This window comes from Narcine bancroftii, chromosome 4 (assembly GCF_036971445.1).
Source record: "Narcine bancroftii isolate sNarBan1 chromosome 4, sNarBan1.hap1, whole genome shotgun sequence".
NCBI classification, from domain to species: Eukaryota; Metazoa; Chordata; class Chondrichthyes; order Torpediniformes; family Narcinidae; genus Narcine; species Narcine bancroftii.
In genome coordinates this window covers 46,557,183-46,577,193 of record NC_091472.1, presented here as the reverse complement: position 1 = coordinate 46,577,193, position 20,011 = coordinate 46,557,183, and the positions used below count along the sequence as shown (strand labels likewise).

The 20,011-nt window shown below is 41.6% G+C and overlaps 1 protein-coding gene across 7 annotated transcripts in view; it reads right to left on the bottom strand.

The window, feature by feature from the left end:
* Positions 1 to 20,011, bottom strand: part of LOC138760519 (transcriptional-regulating factor 1-like) — a 306,320-nt gene that overhangs the window by 250,725 nt on the left and 35,584 nt on the right. The gene's annotated exons all lie outside the window — the stretch shown is intronic.

The following is a 20,011-nucleotide window of genomic DNA, read 5'->3' as shown; positions in this document are numbered from 1 at the left end:
CGCTGATCTTTTTGTGTTTCTTCAGGTGATTGTTTTTCCAGACTCTTTTGTGTAGTCTTCCAAAGGCGCTATTTGCCTTGGCGAGTCTGTTGTCTATCTCGTTGTCGATCCTTGCATCAGATGAAATGGTGCAGCCGAGGTAGGTAAACTGGTTGACCGTTTTGAGTTTTGTGTGCCCGGTGGAGATGTGGGGGGGCTGGTAGTCATGGTGGGGAGCTGACTGATGGAGGACCTCAGTTTTCTTCAGGCTGACTTTCAGGCCAAACATTTTGGCAGTTTCCGCAAAACAATTATTATAGCCAGTTTAAAAACATTTTACACTGGATTTGCTTTCTTCCAAACTGTACCCACCTAACTGAACCAGTACTACAATAATAGTCTCCTATTGCAATGTGTTCTTTATTTGTTTGTAAATTGGGGTAAACCAGTGTCATTACACAATCATTAAACAGTTCCTCTTTTTGAGCTTGCTACTAATCAAGTTGAAAAATTGTCCTGAATGTTTAAACTTTTGCACCAGCCAAGCCATTTTCCACAATTAATTTTAAACCAGTTGAAATTCCCTGTAATTAATAAGGAGGAAAAACCCAACACCCAACCCAACCAACCAATTTTCCCTCGCAACCACTGCAAACATGCCTGCCTGACCCGCATCGGACTTGTCAGTCACCAACAAGCCCGCAGCAGACGTGGACATATCCCTCCATAAATCTTCGTCCGCGAAGCCAAGCCAAAGAAAAAGAAAAAAAGAAAGTACCTTGTGATATTTGCACTTTGAAATCTGTCTAACTATCAGCAATTCTAATCTGCCTTGGCTTTGAGAAGTATGTTGTGCCTCAATTCAATACCAGTGGTGCTGGTTGTGGAATCTTAGAAAATAATTATTGTCCTCACAGCTGGGATTTCTTAATCATGAACTTTACAATTGCTTTTTGAAAGTCTTCTCCTCTGAAACCAGGGATGTAAAGCCATCATTCCATCCCATCATCGTCCTATTTCAGCTATTTCTTCCATTGGTCCATTCCACCAAATCAATGTCTGAGTATTCAAGTATTAATAATTCAGTAACTGTCAGAATATTTTTTAATTTCCACTTTCCTGCCTTCCAGGTTTATTTACCCAATGCCCACTTTACAATTTTGTTGTTTCCCCCCACCCCATTCCAGAAAATGCGAGTTTGTTTCTGTATTTCTGTCAAGCTTGTTTATTGGGGGGGGGGGGAAGAAGAGATGAGAATGGGGAGAAATTGGAAAATGTCACATATAGATATATATATGTGTGTGTAAAGTGTATAGTTATGAATTATTGTGACTTATTAATTTTTTTGTTAAAGCTTGTTTAAATCCTCCCAACAGAACCAACTTAGGTCCATTGTGATACACCTATCCAATCTTCTCAAGAACAGATGACATGTCTGAAGAATCTAAAGCCTTCCCCTTCACACAATCTCTTCAGCCATGCATTCATTTGCACGAAACTGCTATTTTTGTACTTTGAGGTCAGGCTTTTTAATCTCTCCAGAAGATTCTCCTGCAATGTAACTGGTACAAATATAGATTCTAGCTTTTCACCCTCCTTCCCTCAGAATTTTCTGCAGTCAGCAAAATCTCTAAATCTGGCACAAAGGAGGGTTCTATACACCCATTTCCCCTTCTCTTCTTGAATATACCAGAGGTCTCCTGTCTATAATCAGGACAGCTGAATCATCCACAATGTCATGAGTTTCACTCTAGCTGGACTGCCCTGATGCACCATCACCATGACCTCTCAATCGTAGAGAATATCCTTTGGAATCCTGGATAAACTTGGGGGATTTCTTTATCATTTGTCAGGTCCTGATGTGCCTTGCAATGATCTCTTCCTTCTCTGCACACAAGCAGGTTATGGGGTGACCACCTCCCCATAGCTAGCTTCCATGTAACTCACAATGCACAATGATGAATACAGACCATGTGCAACATCTAAAATTATCACCTAGGATATTTCCACCACAGTAAACTATCGCAAATCCATAACTCTCCAGACCTCTCCTATCTATTTATTCAATTTATTTTTTAAACTCATGATTAAATTTGCATTTACTCATTCCACACTCCTACCACTCTCTGAGTGGAAAACCTTCCCTTAATGTTCCTTTTATACCTCTCCCTTTTCAGCCTCAGGCTATGACCTCTCATATTTATCTCCCCCAATCGAAGTGGAAACATCCTACTCACATCTACTCTGTCTATGCCCCTCATAATCTTATAAACCTCTCATCAAGTCTCCCCTCATCCTTCTTCATTCCAAGGAGTATAATCGTAACCTTTTTAATTATTCTTGGTAACTCAACTCCTGAAGACCCGGCAACATCTTAGTAAATCTTCTCTGCACTCTTTCAATCTCTTTCCTGCTGCTAGGCGACCAGAACTGCACACAATATTCGAAGAGTGATCGCTTGAATAATTTCAACATAACATCCCAACTTCTATACTCAATACTTTGTTTTATAAAGGCTAAGATGCCAAATACTTTCTTTACAACCCTGTCCATGATTTTCATAATCAACAGCTCAAAATTCATAAAATACACCCACAAGTGTTTAGGAAGCAATATCTTTGTTGGCCATTCAGACTACAACCCCTAAACAATTTTTAAACATGCTACTGTTGTTGGATTTGCAATGTTTGGTCAAAAAAAATTGCAGTCTGTAAACAAACCTCCATGTATTGTTTGATACACAAGCCTGCCATGGATCTGAAGGAAACACTGATAGCAGACACTATTTTTAAACTGATGTTCTTTATTAGACTCCCAGTCCAGACACACTTTTTGTCAGGAACGTGCAGTTTTTGGGATCCTGCTGTGTCGAGATTGCCAGTCGAGCACTAATATGTCTTACTTGAAACTATGAACAACTTGCTCATGTCAATATATATCATTTGTTCCCATTCTTTAAAGCGGTAACACCCCCTCCTCATTTTAGTCTGGTCTTGGAAGAATTGGGAAGGTATTTGAAAAGAGAAGTGCAATTCAAACTGTACCACAATGCAAAAATGAATGTTGACATGCATATTCTGAAGAGTACGAGGACTCAAAGCATTTAAAAGTTAAACCAATGTGAAAATACAACTGAAACATTAACTTCTGGACCCGGGTTTGTAGACAAGACGAACAGAGAAGGACATGATCAGTAAAATACAAACTAGACATGCTGAATTAATTAGAACATATGGACTAATGGAACATGAATGATTACAGCAATATTTATATTTACACAGAATCAATTATTTCCTTCAAGGATTTACATCACATCACAATGCAAATTAAATAAAGAATACAGAGAAGTTAAACAATTTTAAAACTCAGGACAAATTATTGGACTTTGCTCAGCTTCTTTCCCTCACATCCTTCATTCTCTGAATATAGACTCACCCCACACAAAAAAACCAGCAAACATTACTGATCACATTTCCTTTTCAAAACCAATTTGCAATACCCTTTTATTCTTCCCCGCCCCCCCCCCATTTTTTTTTGTTAGTCCGACGACCAATGGAATTTCCACCTAAAAGTTTGGTTGTATAAGACACTTCCCCCCAAAAAAGCTTACACTTACAGCTGACCAGTGAAGGGTGTTAAAAGCCAAATCACAATATTTTATTATCATCATTTAAAGATTTAAATTTTATTTGGATATTTTGAAATAAACCAGTTGGGTCCTCTAACATGCCATTTGAAGCCTGTACAGAGCTGGCAGCACTGAGGCTTTGCAAATAACAGGGCATGTGCAAGAGCTAGTGTGAAGATGGCAGCGGAGTTGTGACTTCATCGTCAAGGTTTGAAATTTATACTCATTGTATATGATGACCCTGATTTTAAGATGACATTTTTCAAGTTTCGGGGAATCATCCGATGCAACAGCATATAACAGTATGTTTTCCAAAATCCACGTTGGTCTCCTCAGTGTTTGTGGATGAAAGCAATCTAACATTGGCTCCATATATTCTTTGATAGATAAACATCAGTGCAAAACTTCAGTAGCGAGCAATCTGGTGAATTTTTTTTTAAAGATACAGCTGTTGAAAATCTGAAATAAAATGCTAAAAATTTTCATGCCATCCAAACAGTTTCTGTGGAAAAATAAGTCCCCTTATCTAATGAAGAGTCTTTCATTGACAATGTTCACTGTTTCTCTTTCAAAAGATGCTTCCTGTCACATACAGTATTGCCAGCGTATCCTGCTTTTATAGCTTGTACAAAGTCAAGCTGTGTTGCTTTTCAACCACACCTTTATAGTTAGACATCACACCACAAAAGCAGGACATAGAACAAAATGTTGCACAAGATACATATGTATGAACGTTTTAGATAATCTTTCGACAGCCAATTAAAATATTAATCAGTGAAATCAAGTGTAAAAACTTATTTCCTCATGATTAAAAAGCAAATAAATGCAATCAAGCTATCTTCCATATGTGCTCAGGTTGTCCAAGTCAAACAAAATCTACTATACTTTCAAATATAATTTGCTCAAAGGACTAGGATTTTTTTTTAATGGAAGATACCATTAATGTTCTTTTGATAGGAAGATGTGCAACTGAAGAAATACAAGGAACATTCTGGAATTGGACCACTTTCGACAATATTAAATGGAAATACTTCCAAAAAGTGATGGAATTTTTTTGATATGCATTTTTGCCTGCTAAAACTAAAATATCACCAAGTAGCATTAAACAATTTGTTTAATAAGGAAAGTTTACAATCAAAATTCTGCTCCTGACATTTTAAAAATTCTGAATTAAATTCAACACATCATCGGCTTTATAAGCAATTCTGCATTAATAGCATTGCTATCCATGTACAAGGTACAGAACAAATTAACCCTGATACGATGGTATTTGGGATTTTGAACAGTCATCTACTGAGCATGGCTTAAATGTACAACTTGGCAAAAAGATTTTTTTTCCAGCATGTTATACTGTCTTTCACATCTCCATAATGTCAACAATCAACTCAAAGCCAGCAATTAGAAGTGTCAATTTAAGCAAAGAAGTGGCAACCGACACACATGGCAGGATCTTGTTCATATGTGGAATAGAACTAGAGCAGTTTCATGGGCCCAGTAATCTACTACTGCTCACAATATGACATAAAACAGAACCAAGATTTACCAGAGGTTCTTAACAGAAAAAGAGAAGGCCACATGACTGATCATGCCAGTTTTGCCATTCAACAAGATCACAAGAGTTTCAAACATTGTACTGCTAAAAACCTAGAGTGTGTTCAAGATTTGTTCATCTCAGCTTTGAATAAATTTAAAGACTCAGCATCAAAAGCCCTTTCGACCTCAAGGATTCCAAAGATTTAGCAATTTGATTTAAATTTTCCATGCAGTACAACTAAACGTCAAGTTAAATAAAGGTACAGTAAAATCCCATTATCTGAATTGCAATGAATCGGAAGCTCAACAACAAAAAAAGGAAATAAATAAATTGATTTAAAAATTAATAAGAATAAATAAAGTTTAATTGAAAGTTTAAAAATTGCAAAAGGTTCTCCCTTTCATTGAACCTTACATTCAACCACGAGCTATTTAATGCCTGTCACCACCCCTGCTTGGTTTCTATTTGTTTTCGGGTCTTCTGGTCGGTTTTAGATTTTTTTCCCCTCTCTATGCTGGTTACTAAGAAAACCTGTATGATACTGCAGTTTATGACCAAGATCATTTATTAAGTAGTATAAACACCATTTGTGTTTGAGATGTGGTTCTAATTATTATTTCTCCCACGTCCCAAACACGCACATCACTGCTGTGCTTTTTTTTTTACTTTGGGCGGCTGAAATGTTTGCAACAACACCTTCTGTGAGCTGCAGATGGTTCACAAGCCGTTGGCCGCCCGTGCTATTAAGCATTGGATCTGAGGTAAATCCACAGGACCATTAAAAGTCAGAGAGGATCTCCGAGGTCTCCCTCCCTTCTAACAACAATCTACCAGGATCATTGTCTGAAGAGGGCTTACTACATTGTTAAGGACTCGTACCACCCTGCACATAGAATCTTCCAGTTACTCCGTCGGGAAAGAGATACAGGAGTGTCAGAGCCACAAACACCAAGTTGAAAAACAGCTTCTTTCCACTGGCAATGAAACTGGTGAACGACTGATAAATGGCTCATACCTTTCACACAAATCCCTTTAAGGCACTATTATTTAACAATATTTATTTTTATACATGTACCAAATATAATGTAAATCAGGGTGAGGGGCTGCATAAAAAGGGGCAAGAAGTCAGCACACAGGAAGATTGAAAACTCAGGCAAATGGTAATAAGAATAATTCTTACTCAATGTCACCAAAACCAAGTAGATTGTAGGAAGGGTAAACCAGAGGTGTATGATGACAGATTATGCTGTGTTTGTATTGTATATAGATAAGTTTTTGGGAGATAAATTGGGGCATGTTTTTTTTAAATCCTATTTAAAATACTAGAGCTCTGCTCATGCTCAACATGACGGCCCCACAGCCTTTGCAAAAGCTTTTGAGAGTGCCTAAGAGGCTTAACTAATGGATTGCTGTTTACAAAAAGACAACAGATGAAAGAGCTTGTTGGAGCCGCCTTCTGTTTGGAAGGGAACTTGCTGTTTTAGGAGGGTCATGTGGTTTTCCAAGCAGAGAGAGTAAAACAGGCTTTTTCTCAGAAAGACAGAGATCAGTTCTGCAGTTCTACAGTCAGCAGCAGCAGCTGGAAGGCGGGTTGTGAGTTCTCAGTTCAACCTAGTCAAAGCCCTTCTGGTTCATGCAAGAGGAGAGGACTGGCTGTCTAATGTTTCACTTGAAATAAAAGAAACAAAAACGAACTCTGTGGTGACCTGAAAGAAAGAGGTTATCATCTGGAGAACCCTGAGGGGGCAAATTTCTTCAGCAAGACACTGAAGTGGCTGATTAAAAAGGAATCAGTTGTGGGTGTCCAGCGAACAACAAATCTCTCTCTGAAAACCAGCAAGAACCTTCCTGAGCGGTAACCATTTACCTTTCAAGCACCAAAGCCTGGTGAACTTTATAAATGTTAAATTCTGCGCACAGTATAAGAATTGCCTGCAACCAGTGAACTTGGAGGAATGAGAAGTGAGATTGGACTGTGAACCAAAGAACTTTTCTGAACTTACACACACATTACATACACATGCACTTAGAATTAGAAGGGGGTTAAGTTAGGTTAATTAAGTCAATAGTGATAAGTTAAAGTGCGATTCGGTTTTCATGTTTAAAGATAATTAAAAGCAATTTTTGTTTAAGTAACCATTTGTCTTGGTGAATATCTATTGCTATTGGGTTTTGGGGTCCTCTGGGCTCGTAACAGTATGATCCAGTGATCATTGGGAGTTCAGAGATGGAGAAGATGATCAAATTTAAATTCCTGGGAGTCACCATCTCAGAGAACCTTTCTTGGACCCCACATCATCATGTTATCATGACGAAAGCATTTCAATGCCTCCACTTCCTCAGGAATTGGAGGAGGTTTGGTATGACATTGGAAACCATGGCCAACTTCAACACGTGCCGTGGAAAGAGCTCTGACCGGCTGCATCACTACTTGGTAGGAAGTCACCAATACCTCCGAGTGGAAAGCCCTGCAAGTAGCAGACACAGCCCAATACCTCATAGGCAAAACTGTCCCCATCATCAAGAAAATCTACAGGGAATGCTGCTTTCAAAAAGCAGTAGCAATCACCAAGGACACACACCACCCTTCTCACTGCTGTCGTCAAGAAAGAGGTGCAAGTACCACAAGACTCATACAAGAAAGTTCAAAAACAGATGCTACCCCTCCACCATCTCACTCCTAAATAACAAACTCATTGAACGACTCTTACTTTGCACATGATTGAAAGGTTTTTCTGCAATGTACATTTTCTTTGTCCATATTTCTCTCTTTTGTATCAATATCTTTTTTTGGAGTATAGTTTACAGTTATTGATTCGTAAATTCTGCCTGGCCTGCAGAAAAAAAGAATCTGAGTTGTACAGGATATCACGCATGTATTCAGACAATAAATTTGACCTTTGACATGCCAAATTTTCACAGGCTTCAGAGAAGAATATTTAAATAGGTACCTAATGCAGACATTGGAGGTGACATAGCACAAGTGGCAGACAGTGCAGTCAAGACAAGCATGTCAACCAAAAAAAGTGAAGGCCGTCTCAGTTGACATTAAAAAATTCACACTTTTCAGTACAAGTCAGCAGTAATTTATTTTCAAATCTTAATTTTAATCTAAGCATACCAGACCGAAGATAAGTGGCACAATCCTTTGGGCAGATGTACCAATGAAATGTTGGCTGAAAGGCAGCACTGATTACCTCCTGCTCTGTATGAACCAACAAAACAATTTTCAAAGAACATAGAGCACTACAGCATAATACAGGTCCTTTGGCCCTTGATGTTGTGCCAACCCATATATTCCTTACAAAAAAACTAAACCCTCCCTAATCCGTAACCTTCTACTTTTCTTCCATCCATGTAGTCTGTTAAATGCCCCTCATGTTTTAGCCTCCACAATCATCCCAGGCAAGGCATTTCATGCACCTACAACTCTGTGTAAAATAAAATTACCCCGATGCCTCTCTCCCTCCCTTCACTCATGTCCTCTGGTGTTTGCTATTCCTGTCCTAGGAAGCAGGCACTGGCTGTCAACCCTATCAATAACTCTCATAATCTTGCAGACCTCTATCAAGACTCCTTTCATCCTTCGATAAAATAACTGTTACAAGAGATAGTGATGAGCAAACTAGTGGGACTGAAAGGAGACAAATCCCCTTGTCCTGATGGGATACATCCCAGGGTACTGAAGGAAATGGTGGGAGTTATAGTCGATGCATTGGTAGTCATTTACCAAAATTCTCTGGACTCTGGGTAGGTCCCGGAAGATTGGAAGACAGCAAATGTCATGCAACTTTTTAAAAAGGGATGTAGGCAGAAGATGGGCAACTATTGGCCAGTTAGCTTAATGTCCATTTCAATTTCCAGAAACTCAAAAGTACAATATCTGTTTTTCTGATTGACAGAGAGTGATAAATGGGATGCCACAGGGTTCGGAGCTGGGCCTGCAGCTGTTCACCATTTACGTTGATGATTTGGAAGAGGGGACAGAGTGTAGTGTAGCCAAGTTTGCAGATGATATTAAATTGAGTGGAAAAGCCAATTGTACAGAGGATGTGGAGAAGCTGCAGAAGGATATAGTCAAGTTAGGAGAGTGGGCAAAGGTCTGGTAGATGGAGTACAGCGTTAGTAAATGCGAGGTCATCCACTTTGGCAGGAAAAATAGAAGAACTGATTATTATTTCAATGGCGGAAAACTGCAGAAGGTCTTGGAAGTGCTTGTGCATAAATCGCAAAAAGATGGGTTGCAGGAACAAGAGGTTATTAAGACGGCAAATGGAATTTTGGCCTTCATTAAATTCAAGAGGAGGGAGGTTAAGCTGCAACTGTACAAGGTTCTGGTGAGGCAACATACCTGGAGTACTGTGTGCATTTCTGGTCTACGTAATTGAGGAAGGATATACTGGCCTTGAGGCAGTCCAGAGGAAGTTCACCAGGTTGATCCTGGAGATGAGGGGAGACTAAATCGCCCGGGATTATACTCACTCAAATTCAGAAAAATGATAAATCTTATAGAAATATATAAAATTACAAAAGGGTTAGATAAAATAGAGGCAGGAAAATTATTTTCACTGTTAAGTGAGACCAGAACTAGGGGACACAGCCTCAAGATTCAGGGGAGTAGATTTAAGATGGAGATGAGGAAAAACTGTTTTCCCAGAGAGTAGTGAATCTGTGGAATTCTCTATCCAGGGAAGCAACTGAGGCTACTTCATTAAACATATTTAAGGTTCATTTAAATAGATTTTTACTTAAAAAAAGAAATTAAGAGATATGGGGAAAAAGCAGGTGGGTGGAGTTAAGTTAATGATCAGAGCAGCCATGATCTTATTGAATGACGGAGCAGACTCGACGGGCTAGATGGCCTACTTCTGCTCCTATTTCTTATGTTTATGTTCTAAACACTGCTAACCTTGCCTCACAAGACTAATTTTGCAATCCAGGTAATATCCTGGTAAATCTTCTCTGAACCCTCTCCTTAGCTTCAACATCCTTCCTCTAATGAGGTGACCAGAACTGAACACATTATTCCAAATGTGATTTCACCAGATATTTATAAAGTTGCAACATGACCTCTCTACTCTTGAACTCAATCCCCCCCATTAATGAATCCCAGCATCCCATAGGGCTTTTTAACTATCCTATCAACCTTGAGGGATGTATGGATTTGGACCCCAAGGTCCCTCTGTTCATCCCACACTCCTGTAACCGACCATTAACCCTGTACTCAGCCTCCTAGCTTGTCCTTCCAAAATGCATCACTTCACACTTAACTGGATTGAATGCCATCCGCCACTTTTCCGCCCAACTATACATCCTATTTATTTCTTTTGTATCCTATTTATATCCTTTTGTAACCTTTGACAAACTTTAGTTCCATTCTCAACTCCAACCTTCGTATCATCCAAAAACTTACTGACCCATCCTTCTGCTTCTTCATCCAGGTAATTTATAAAGATCACAAAGAGCAGGGGTCCCAGAACAGATTATTGAGGTCTCCACCAGTCACTCACCTCCAGGAAGAATACTTTACTTCCACTACTATTCTCTGCTTTCTACCTGCAAGTTAACTTTTTTATCCTCACAGCCAAGGTTCCATGGATCCTATGCCTCAAGACTTTCTGAATGAGTTTCTCATGGATAACCTTGTCAAATGCCTTACTAAAATCCTTCTCAAAAGACTCAATTAAACTTGTGAGGCACGACTTTCCCTTCACAAAACCATGCTGACTATCCTTGAGTAGACTGTACTTCTCCAAATGCTCATAGATTCTATCCTTAACAATCCTATCCAATAGTTTACATACCACTGGCTTAAACAGCAGTCTATAATTCCCAGGATTCTCCCTATTACCTTTTTTTTTTTAAACAGGGGAACTATATTTGCCATTCTCCAATCCTCTGGCACCTCCACCGTGGCAAAGAGGACTCAAAGAGCATAGCTACTGCCCCAGCTATCTCTTCCCTCACTTCCCACAGCAGCCTGAGGTATATCGCGTCCAGCCCCGGGGACTTATCAATCTTAATGTTTTTCAGAAGATCCAACACTTCCTCTTCCTTCATCTCAACACTGTCCAGTACACGAGCCTGTTCTTTTCGGACCTCACCCTGATCAAGCTCCTTTTTCTCCTGTGAATACTGAAGCAAAGTCTTCATTTCAGACTTCCCCCAACCTCCTCCAACTCCAGGCACATGTTTCCTCCTCTATCCTTTAGCGGCCCAACCTTCATTCTCGTCATCTTTCTGTTCTTCACATATGCATAGAACGCCTTGGGATTCTCCTTAATCCTACATGACAAGGCAGTTTTCCTTGGTCCCAACAAAGCTTGAAAAACTCGTGCAGTTTGGCATGCAGAGTTTTGCCGCCAGCCTTCCAGACCTCTGGGGGGGATTCCATCCATACCTGCTGCTTTGCCACTTTTCAGTTGTTCGATTGCCTTATATGTCTCATCCAGGGTGAGAACCTCATCCAGCCTTAGGGGCTGTTGAGGGAGCTGGAGCAGGGCGGAATCTTGGACTGAGCGGTTGGCACTGAAAAGAGATTGGAAGTATTCTGACCATCGGTTGAGGATGGAGAGCTTGTCGCTGAGGAGGACTTTGCCGTCTGAGCTGCGCAGCGGGCTTTGGACTTGGGGTGAGGGGCCGTACACAGCCTTTAGAGCCTCGTAGAAACCCCTGAAGTCGCCAATGTCAATCTGAGGCGCCGGCAAGCTCACACCAAGACACAAGAGCAACTTGTCCGTGAACTACTCTTTGCAGACGATGCCGCTTTAGTTGCCCATTCAGAGCCAGCTCTTCAGCGCTTGACGTCCTGCTTTGCGGAAACTGCCAAAATGTTTGGCCTGGAAGTCAGCCTGAAGAAAACTGAGGTCCTCCATCAGCCAGCTCCCCACCATGACTACCAGCCCCCCCACATCTCCATCAGGCACACAAAACTCAAAACGGTCAACCAGTTTACCTATCTCGGCTGCACCATTTCATCAGATGCAAGGATCGACAATGAGATAGACAACAGACTCGCCAAGGCAAATAGCGCCTTTGGAAGACTACACAAAAGAGTCTGGAAAAACAACCAACTGAAAAACCTCACAAAGATAAGCGTATACAGAGCCGTTGTCATACCCACACTCCTGTTCGGCTCCGAATCATGGGTCCTCTACCGGCACCACCTACGGCTCCTAGAACGCTTCCACCAGCGTTGTCTCCGCTCCATCCTCAACATCCATCGGAGCGCTTTCATCCCTAACGTCGAAGTACTCGAGATGGCAGAGGTCGACAGCATCGAGTCCACGCTGCTGAAGATCCAGCTGCGCTGGATGGGTCACGTCTCCAGAATGGAGGACCATCGCCTTCCCAAGATCGTGTTATATGGCGAGCTCTCCACTGGCCACCGTGACAGAGGTGCACCAAAGAAAAGGTACAAGGACTGCCTAAAGAAATCTCTTGGTGCCTGCCACATTGACCACCGCCAGTGGGCTGATAACGCCTCAAACCGTGCATCTTGGCGCCTCACAGTTTGGCGGGCAGCAACCTCCTTTGAAGAAGACCGCAGAGCCCACCTCACTGACAAAAGGCAAAGGAGGAAAAACCCAACACCCAACCCCAACCAACCAATTTTCCGCTGCAACCGTGTCTGCCTGTCCTGCATCGGACTTGTCAGCCACAAACGAGCCTGCAGCTGACATGGACTTTTTACCCCCTCCATAAATCTTCGTCCGCGAAGCCAAGCCAAAGAAGAAGATACATGACAAGGCCTTCTCTTAACTCCTTTAAGCTCCTTCCTGGCTACCATATACTTCTCATGAGCCCTTCCTCTTTCCTGCTTCCTGTATCTAATTTATGTTTCCTTCTTCCTGTTGATTAGCAGCCTTACCCGTTTTGTCAACCACAGTTCCCTTTTCCTACCATCTTTTCCTTGTCCCAGTGAGACAAACCTACCCAGAACCCAGCACGTGGTCCCTAAACTTCCTCCACATTAGTTCTGTGCTTTCTCCCTTAAACACCTGCTTCCAATTTACATCATCCCATAGTAATTATCCCTTTCCCAATTAAGTACTCTCCTATTTTGTCTGCCTTTATCCTTTTCCACGACTATGCTAAAGCTCAGGGAGATGTGATCACTCTCATCAAAATGCTCCCCAACCTGACCAGATTCATTACCCAGGATTAGATCCAGTATGGCTTGTACAGCTGGTCTGCATACTGTATCAGAAATCCTTAGACACACCTGGCAAATTCAGCCCCATCTATCCCTTTTGCAATAAGGAGGTGTTAGTCAATATTAGGGAAGTTGAAAAACACCCACAACTACAACCCTGTATTTCCTGCACCAATTCAAAATCTCCCTGCTTATCTGCTCCTGCTATTTGGGCACCTGTCGACTACTCCCAGCACAGTGATAGCTCCCTTCCTATTTGACTTCCACCCACACTGACTAAGTGAACACTCCTTCAAAAGTCTCCTCCCTTTCTATAGCTGTGATACTATCCCTGACCAGTCATGTTACTTCTATTCTCCCCCCCCCCCCCCCCCACCTCATCTTTTACGACCTATCCTATTCGTTTTAAAATATCTAAACCAGATACCTGCTTTTTCTCCAGCCAAGTCTCTGTACCGGCCACAACACTGTTGTTCCACGTACTGATCCATGCTCCAAGTTCACCCGCTTTATTTCTAATACTCCTTCTGTTGAAATACTCACATTTGAAACCCTCTAACTGACTACATTTATGTTTTGATCCCTGCCTGTCCTTCCTCGCAAACTCAGAACCCATAGCTTTTGACCTTCTGCCCTATTCTCTGCACTCATATTCCAGTTCCCACCCCTTGCAAACCAGTTTGAATCTTCCTCAATAGCTCTAAGAAACCTGGGATATTGGTGGCTTTCTAGATCAGATGCAGCCCATCCTTTTTGTACAGGTCAGACCTTCCCCAGAAGTGATCCCAATAATGCACAAACCTGAACCCCTGCCTCCTGAACCAATTCTTCAGCCACACATTCATCTGCCACAACTCTCTGTTCCTACCCTCTCTGGTGCCTGGCACAGCCAGGAATCCCGAGATTATCATCCTGGAGATCCTGCTTTTTAACTTCTTACCTAACTCCCTATATCCCTCTTCAGGACATCATCATTACTCCTATCTAGGTCACTGATAACCACATGGACCATGAATCCAGCTGCTCACCCTTCCCCTCCAGAATGCTGTGAACTTGATCAGAGACATCCCTGGGAGGCAACAAACCATCCAGGAGCCTCAATCTCATTCACAGAACCTCCTATCCATTCTTCTAACCAATGAGTCCCCAATCACCATAGCTCTCCTCTTCTCCCCTTTTCCCTTCTTAGCTGACGGGCCAGACTCTGTCCCAGAAACATGACCACCACAATGTCCCTGGTAGATCGTTACCCCCCCTCCCCCCCGCCCCAATCAAACAGTATCCAAAATGTATACTTATTGTTGAGGGGAACAGCCACAGGGGTGCTCTACACTGTCTGTTTATTCCCCTTCCCTCTCCTAACAGTCAGCCAGTTACCAGTCTCCTGACCTTTAGGGGGGTATTGTCTCTCTGAAGCTCCTCTCGATCACTGCCTTTGCCTTCCAAATGATCCAGAGTTTGTCATCTCCAGTTCCCTAACTTGGTCTCCAAGGAGCTACAGTTGGATCCACCTCTTGCAGGTGTAGTCATCAGGGACAATTGTGCTGTCCCAGATTTCCCACATCCTGCAATTGGAACATTCAAATGCCCTAGCTACTGTCTCTATTAACTCTTCCTAATTTAAGTACAAATACTTTATTTGACCTTGCCTCACTGGAATCAAGCTCGACCTCAGTCTCTGCTCGCTGCAAAAGACAAGTTGCTAGAGGTACTCAGCAGGTCAGGCAGCGTCTGTGGAGGTTAAAGGGATGGCCGCGACCAAACTGCAGGATTGTTTTATTGCTCCAAATTCCAGAATCCCAGGTCAAATTTGTTCTCATTTAATTACTTTTATTTATTCTGTGTTATTTGGCTCCCTAGAAATTTGAACCAAGTCTGAATGCCAAAACTACCCAAGCAAGGAGAGGGGGGTAGGGGAAGAACTAATTTACAGTTCTAATTCATTTAGCTGGGATAAAATGAAAATTAATGGGTCATGTTAAATTAATACCATATTATTGAGGCAGATAACAAGAGCGAACATTAGGCCTATGCTATAGGCAATTCTGCTTGTACATTCCAACTTTTGCAAACAGATATAGTGGAGTCTGGAGCTTCTCATGAATGGAGTAATGTACAGAAAAGATTTCAAGTCTTCAAGCTTACAATTAAGATAATTTAAAAGTTATAAAATACAGCATATGAAATAATCTGCAACAAAAGACAATCAGGGAGTAATTAATCTGTGCATGAATCCCAAGTGCAATTACAAGTGCTGATTCATATAGAAATGTATTCCAAGTAAAAGCACAAAATATCAAAGGAAAATTAGTGGACACCTAAATTTTAAACAGCTGATTTTATGCTTCAATTAATCTTCGGAGAAAGCAGATATGAGACTTGCTGGCATCAGCTCTTTCTTTTACAGTCATTTCCTCATCCCTCCAGATAACTATTTCCCTGTTTATAGATATGCATGATCTCATCCTCTAGTAAACCGTTATCAGACCCAAAATTAAAGCCAAATGCAAAGTATATTCAGCACAAAGTTGAGCCTTACACTGGAAAGTCTTTCATAAAGTTCCTAATATTTGACCAATAGATTTGCGTAGCTGATTATGCAAACACAGGGACACAAAATTTATGGTTATTTATGCAAAGAAAATTTATTCTTGCATGTTTTATTGATCACTATACCAAAAAATATGAAATAAGGAATAAAATTCACTCAATTCGTGTCAAAAAATAAGTATTTCCCTCACCATCAAAATTATCACAAAGATGATGTGGTTTCTCAGAACAGATAAAAGTGAAACAGGCAATTTTCTCAGAACTCAACACCAATGAACTCCCTTGCATTCACACAACAGCTGTGTGAAGACAGAAACTTTAAAAGACTATCCCTCTTAGGTTTTAAATGAACTCCATGACTGAGCTTCCACCATCGTCTATGGAAGTGAATTCCAAAAGTTCACCACCCATTGCACGAAGAAATTTCTTCTCATCTTGGTCCTCAATGACCTATCGCTTATTCTGACACCAACATACTTTTTCATTTTTGTACATCAAACCAGTTGATTACACTTTTCCACATTTGATTCCAGATTCTTCCAAACACACCATGACATTCAGCCCATCTAAATCTACTTGAAACCTCTAAAATTCTCCCTCCAAATTCATGATCTCATCTCACTTAATAATCGACAGCAAACTTAGAAATATGATATTTTGACCTCTTCCATTGGTACCGTTTGTGCACATCAAATGTACAAGTACTGATCCCCTTATCTATTCCATCAAGAATTCCAGAACATCTGCAAATATGACTTTCCATTCAGGGTTCAGTATTGGGACCATTGCTGTTTGTCATATATATTAATGATCTGGAGGATGGGGTGGTAAATTGGATTAGTAAATATGCAGATGATACTAAAATAGAGGGAATTGTGGATGATGAAGAGGGTTTTCAAAAATTGCAATGGGATTTAAACTGCTTAGAGGAGTGGACAAAAAGATGGCAGATGGAGTTTAATGCTGATAAGTGTGAGGTGTTTCATTTTGGAAAGAATAATCAAAGCAAGACAAATGTGGTAAGTGGGAGGGCATCGAAGAATGCAGTGGAGCAGAAAGATCTAGGAATAACAGTGCATTATTTCCTTAAGGTAGGAGAGCATGTGGATAGGGTGGTGAAGAAGGCCTTTAGTATGCTTGCCTATATAAATCAGTACATAGAATATAGGAGTTGGGAAATAATGATGAAATTGTACAAGGCACTGGTGAGGCCAAATTTAGAGTACTGTGTGCAGTTCTGGTCACCGATTTATAGGAAGGATATTAACAAGATAGAGAGTACAGAGAAGATTTACAAAAATGTTGCCTGGGTTTCAGCATCTGGAATACAAGGAAAGATTGAGCAAATTAGGTCTTTATTCCTTGGAATGTAGAAGCTGAGAGGGGATTTGATAGAGGTGTTTAAGATAATGAGAGGAATAGATCGAGTTGATGTGGAAAGGTGTTTCCCATTGAGAGTAGGAGAGATGGATACAAGAGGTCATGGGTTGAGAGTTAACGGGCAAAGGTTTAGGAGTAGCATGAGGGGGAACTTCTTTACTCAGAGAGTGATTACTGTGTGGAATGGGCTTCCGGGAAAGGTGGTGGAGGTAGGGTCAATTTTGTCATTTAAGAAAGAGTTGGATAAGTATATGGATGGGAGGGGGATGGAGGGATATGGGCAGAGTGCTGGTAAGTAGGATGAGAGGAGGGAACTTGGATCAGTGCGGACTAGAAGGGCCAAACTGGCCTGTTTCGTACTGTAATTGTTATAGGGTTATAAACCAACACTGACTCTGCTAAATCCTATTTTCCCCCACTGCGTTCTGCTATTACGTGTTTAATCGTAGATTCCACCATTTCCCTTACCACTCACTTCAAATCAGGTCAATGCTTTCCCATTTTCCATCTCCCTCTGTTCCTAAGCAATGGGGTAACATTTTCTCCCCAACAAGAACAATTCCAGATTTGATAGCACTTTGAAAAATGATAACAAAGCATTCAGGATCTCCGTACAACCTCTTAAAGCATCCGGATATGGATGATAGGGGTCCTTGAAATCTGTTAGCTTTCATGGTCACCAATTTTATTTGTGTTCATTTTCTTCTGTTCTTCAATATCAACTTTTCTGGCTTTCGTTAACTTGCCCCCCACCCGCACTTCTTCCCCCCAGCTCCGTCTCCCTCACTTCTTCCCCCCAGCTCCGTCTCCCTCACTTCTTCCCCCCAGCTCCGTCTCCCTCACTTCTTCCCCCCAGCTCCGTCTCCCTCACTTCTTCCCCCCAGCTCCGTCTCCCTCACTTCTTCCCCCCAGCTCCGTCTCCCTCACTTCTTCCCCCCAGCTCCGTCTCCCTCACTTCTTCCCCCCAGCTCCGTCTCCCTCACTTCTTCCCCCCCAGCTCCGTCTCCCTCACTTCTTCCCCCCAGCTCCGTCTCCCTCACTTCTTCCCCCCAGCTCCGTCTCCCTCACTTCTTCCCCCCAGCTCGTCTCCCTCACTTCTTCCCCCCAGCTCCGTCTCCCTCACTTCTTCCCCCCAGCTCCGTCTCCCTCACTTCTTCCCCCCAGCTCCGTCTCCCTCACTTCTTCCCCCCAGCTTGTCTCCCTCACTTCTTCCCCCCAGCTCCATCTCCCTCACTTTTCCCTGTATCCTTTCACACAAACATGATAAATTCTTACCTGGTCCCTTAATACATCCAATTAACACCTTTTATTGATTTAGATTTCTCCCCCAGTCAGCACTGTCTGAATTCTGAGATTTTCCACTTCTGGCTCATTCAGCTTATTCCTTGAAGAATGTCTCAGGCCTGAAAAGTCAGCGATATATCTTTGTTTTTTATGAATACTGAAAAGACCGGCTGAATTCTTCTAGCATTTTGGTGTGTTTTTCCTACAATCATAGCATCCGCAGACTTTCGTGTTTCACTAAAGGACCTGGGACTCCATTTGACCCTCTGTATCCTAGGCTTCCTCATCAACAGACCCCAATCAGTGTAGCTCTACAGCATTACCTCCTCCTCACTGATCATCAGTACAGGAGCTCTCCACAGCTTCATAATTATCCTTGTACACTTAATTCTGCGTAATCAAAGCACACCAAAATGCTGGAGAAACTCAGCTTGTCTTTCAGCATCCATAGGTGACAAAGATATATTGCTGATGTTTCAGGCCTGAACCCTTTTTCAAGGAATAAGGGTGACTAAGTTTGGTTCCAGCAAAATCTGTAAATTTGCGAATGACACCACCGTTGTTGGCCAAATAACTGAAAAATATGAATTAGAATATGGGAAGGAGATGGAGAAACTGGTTGGGTGGTGCCAAAACAACAACCTTGCTCTCAACGTCACCAAGACAGAGGAGTAAGATGGAGGAGTTTATTCTTGATTTCAGGAAGAGGAGGCCTAAAGACAAAGCACCCGTGCACATTGATGGGACAGAGCTGGAGAGAGATAATAGTTAAAATACTGGAAATGTAAAAGATATCTGGTGATATAGTCTCAAAAAAGAAATCTGCAGTCTTTCCTCTGACTGCTTGCACATCATCCCAAGCCTTCAGCAATGCGCTGGTTTCCTACACGTTCTTCTGAAATGACCCAGTGTTCTGCGGGTCAGCCAACATTAATGGGGGTAAAGGGGAGGGAGGAGGAGGTTTTAAATGTATTGCCACTTCAAAGCCTGGGCTCTCTGCTTCGGGTGGGTTTGATTCCCAAACACAATCTTGCTCTGCATTTGAAAATATCTGAGGCTGACAGCAGGCACCTAACACTAGAGTCCATAAAACAAGAATGCAAGATTTTCAATGGATTACCATACATACTATACACATCACATACAACCCCAAGATTCTTCATCCTGCAGACAAGGAAGAATTACTACTTATTTGGAGTGCAAAAGAACTGTACTCAACAAACACATGTAAACAAGAAAAGAATACAAATTAATTAAGTGAAACATGAAATGACATTAATTCCAATGTTCCCAGCACAAATACTTACCTTCAAATTGGCAGGTGGAACACAGGAGGCTCTCAGTTATTACAACTGTAATTTTCACCATCCAAATTTCATTGAAGATACACTCACTAATTTAAAGGGAGAGCTTTATCTCCCAATATTCTAAAATCACACATCTTCTCCCAAAGTAAGCAAGTTCAATTGCTAACTCCCATTCTCAACGGGAGCCACAGCAC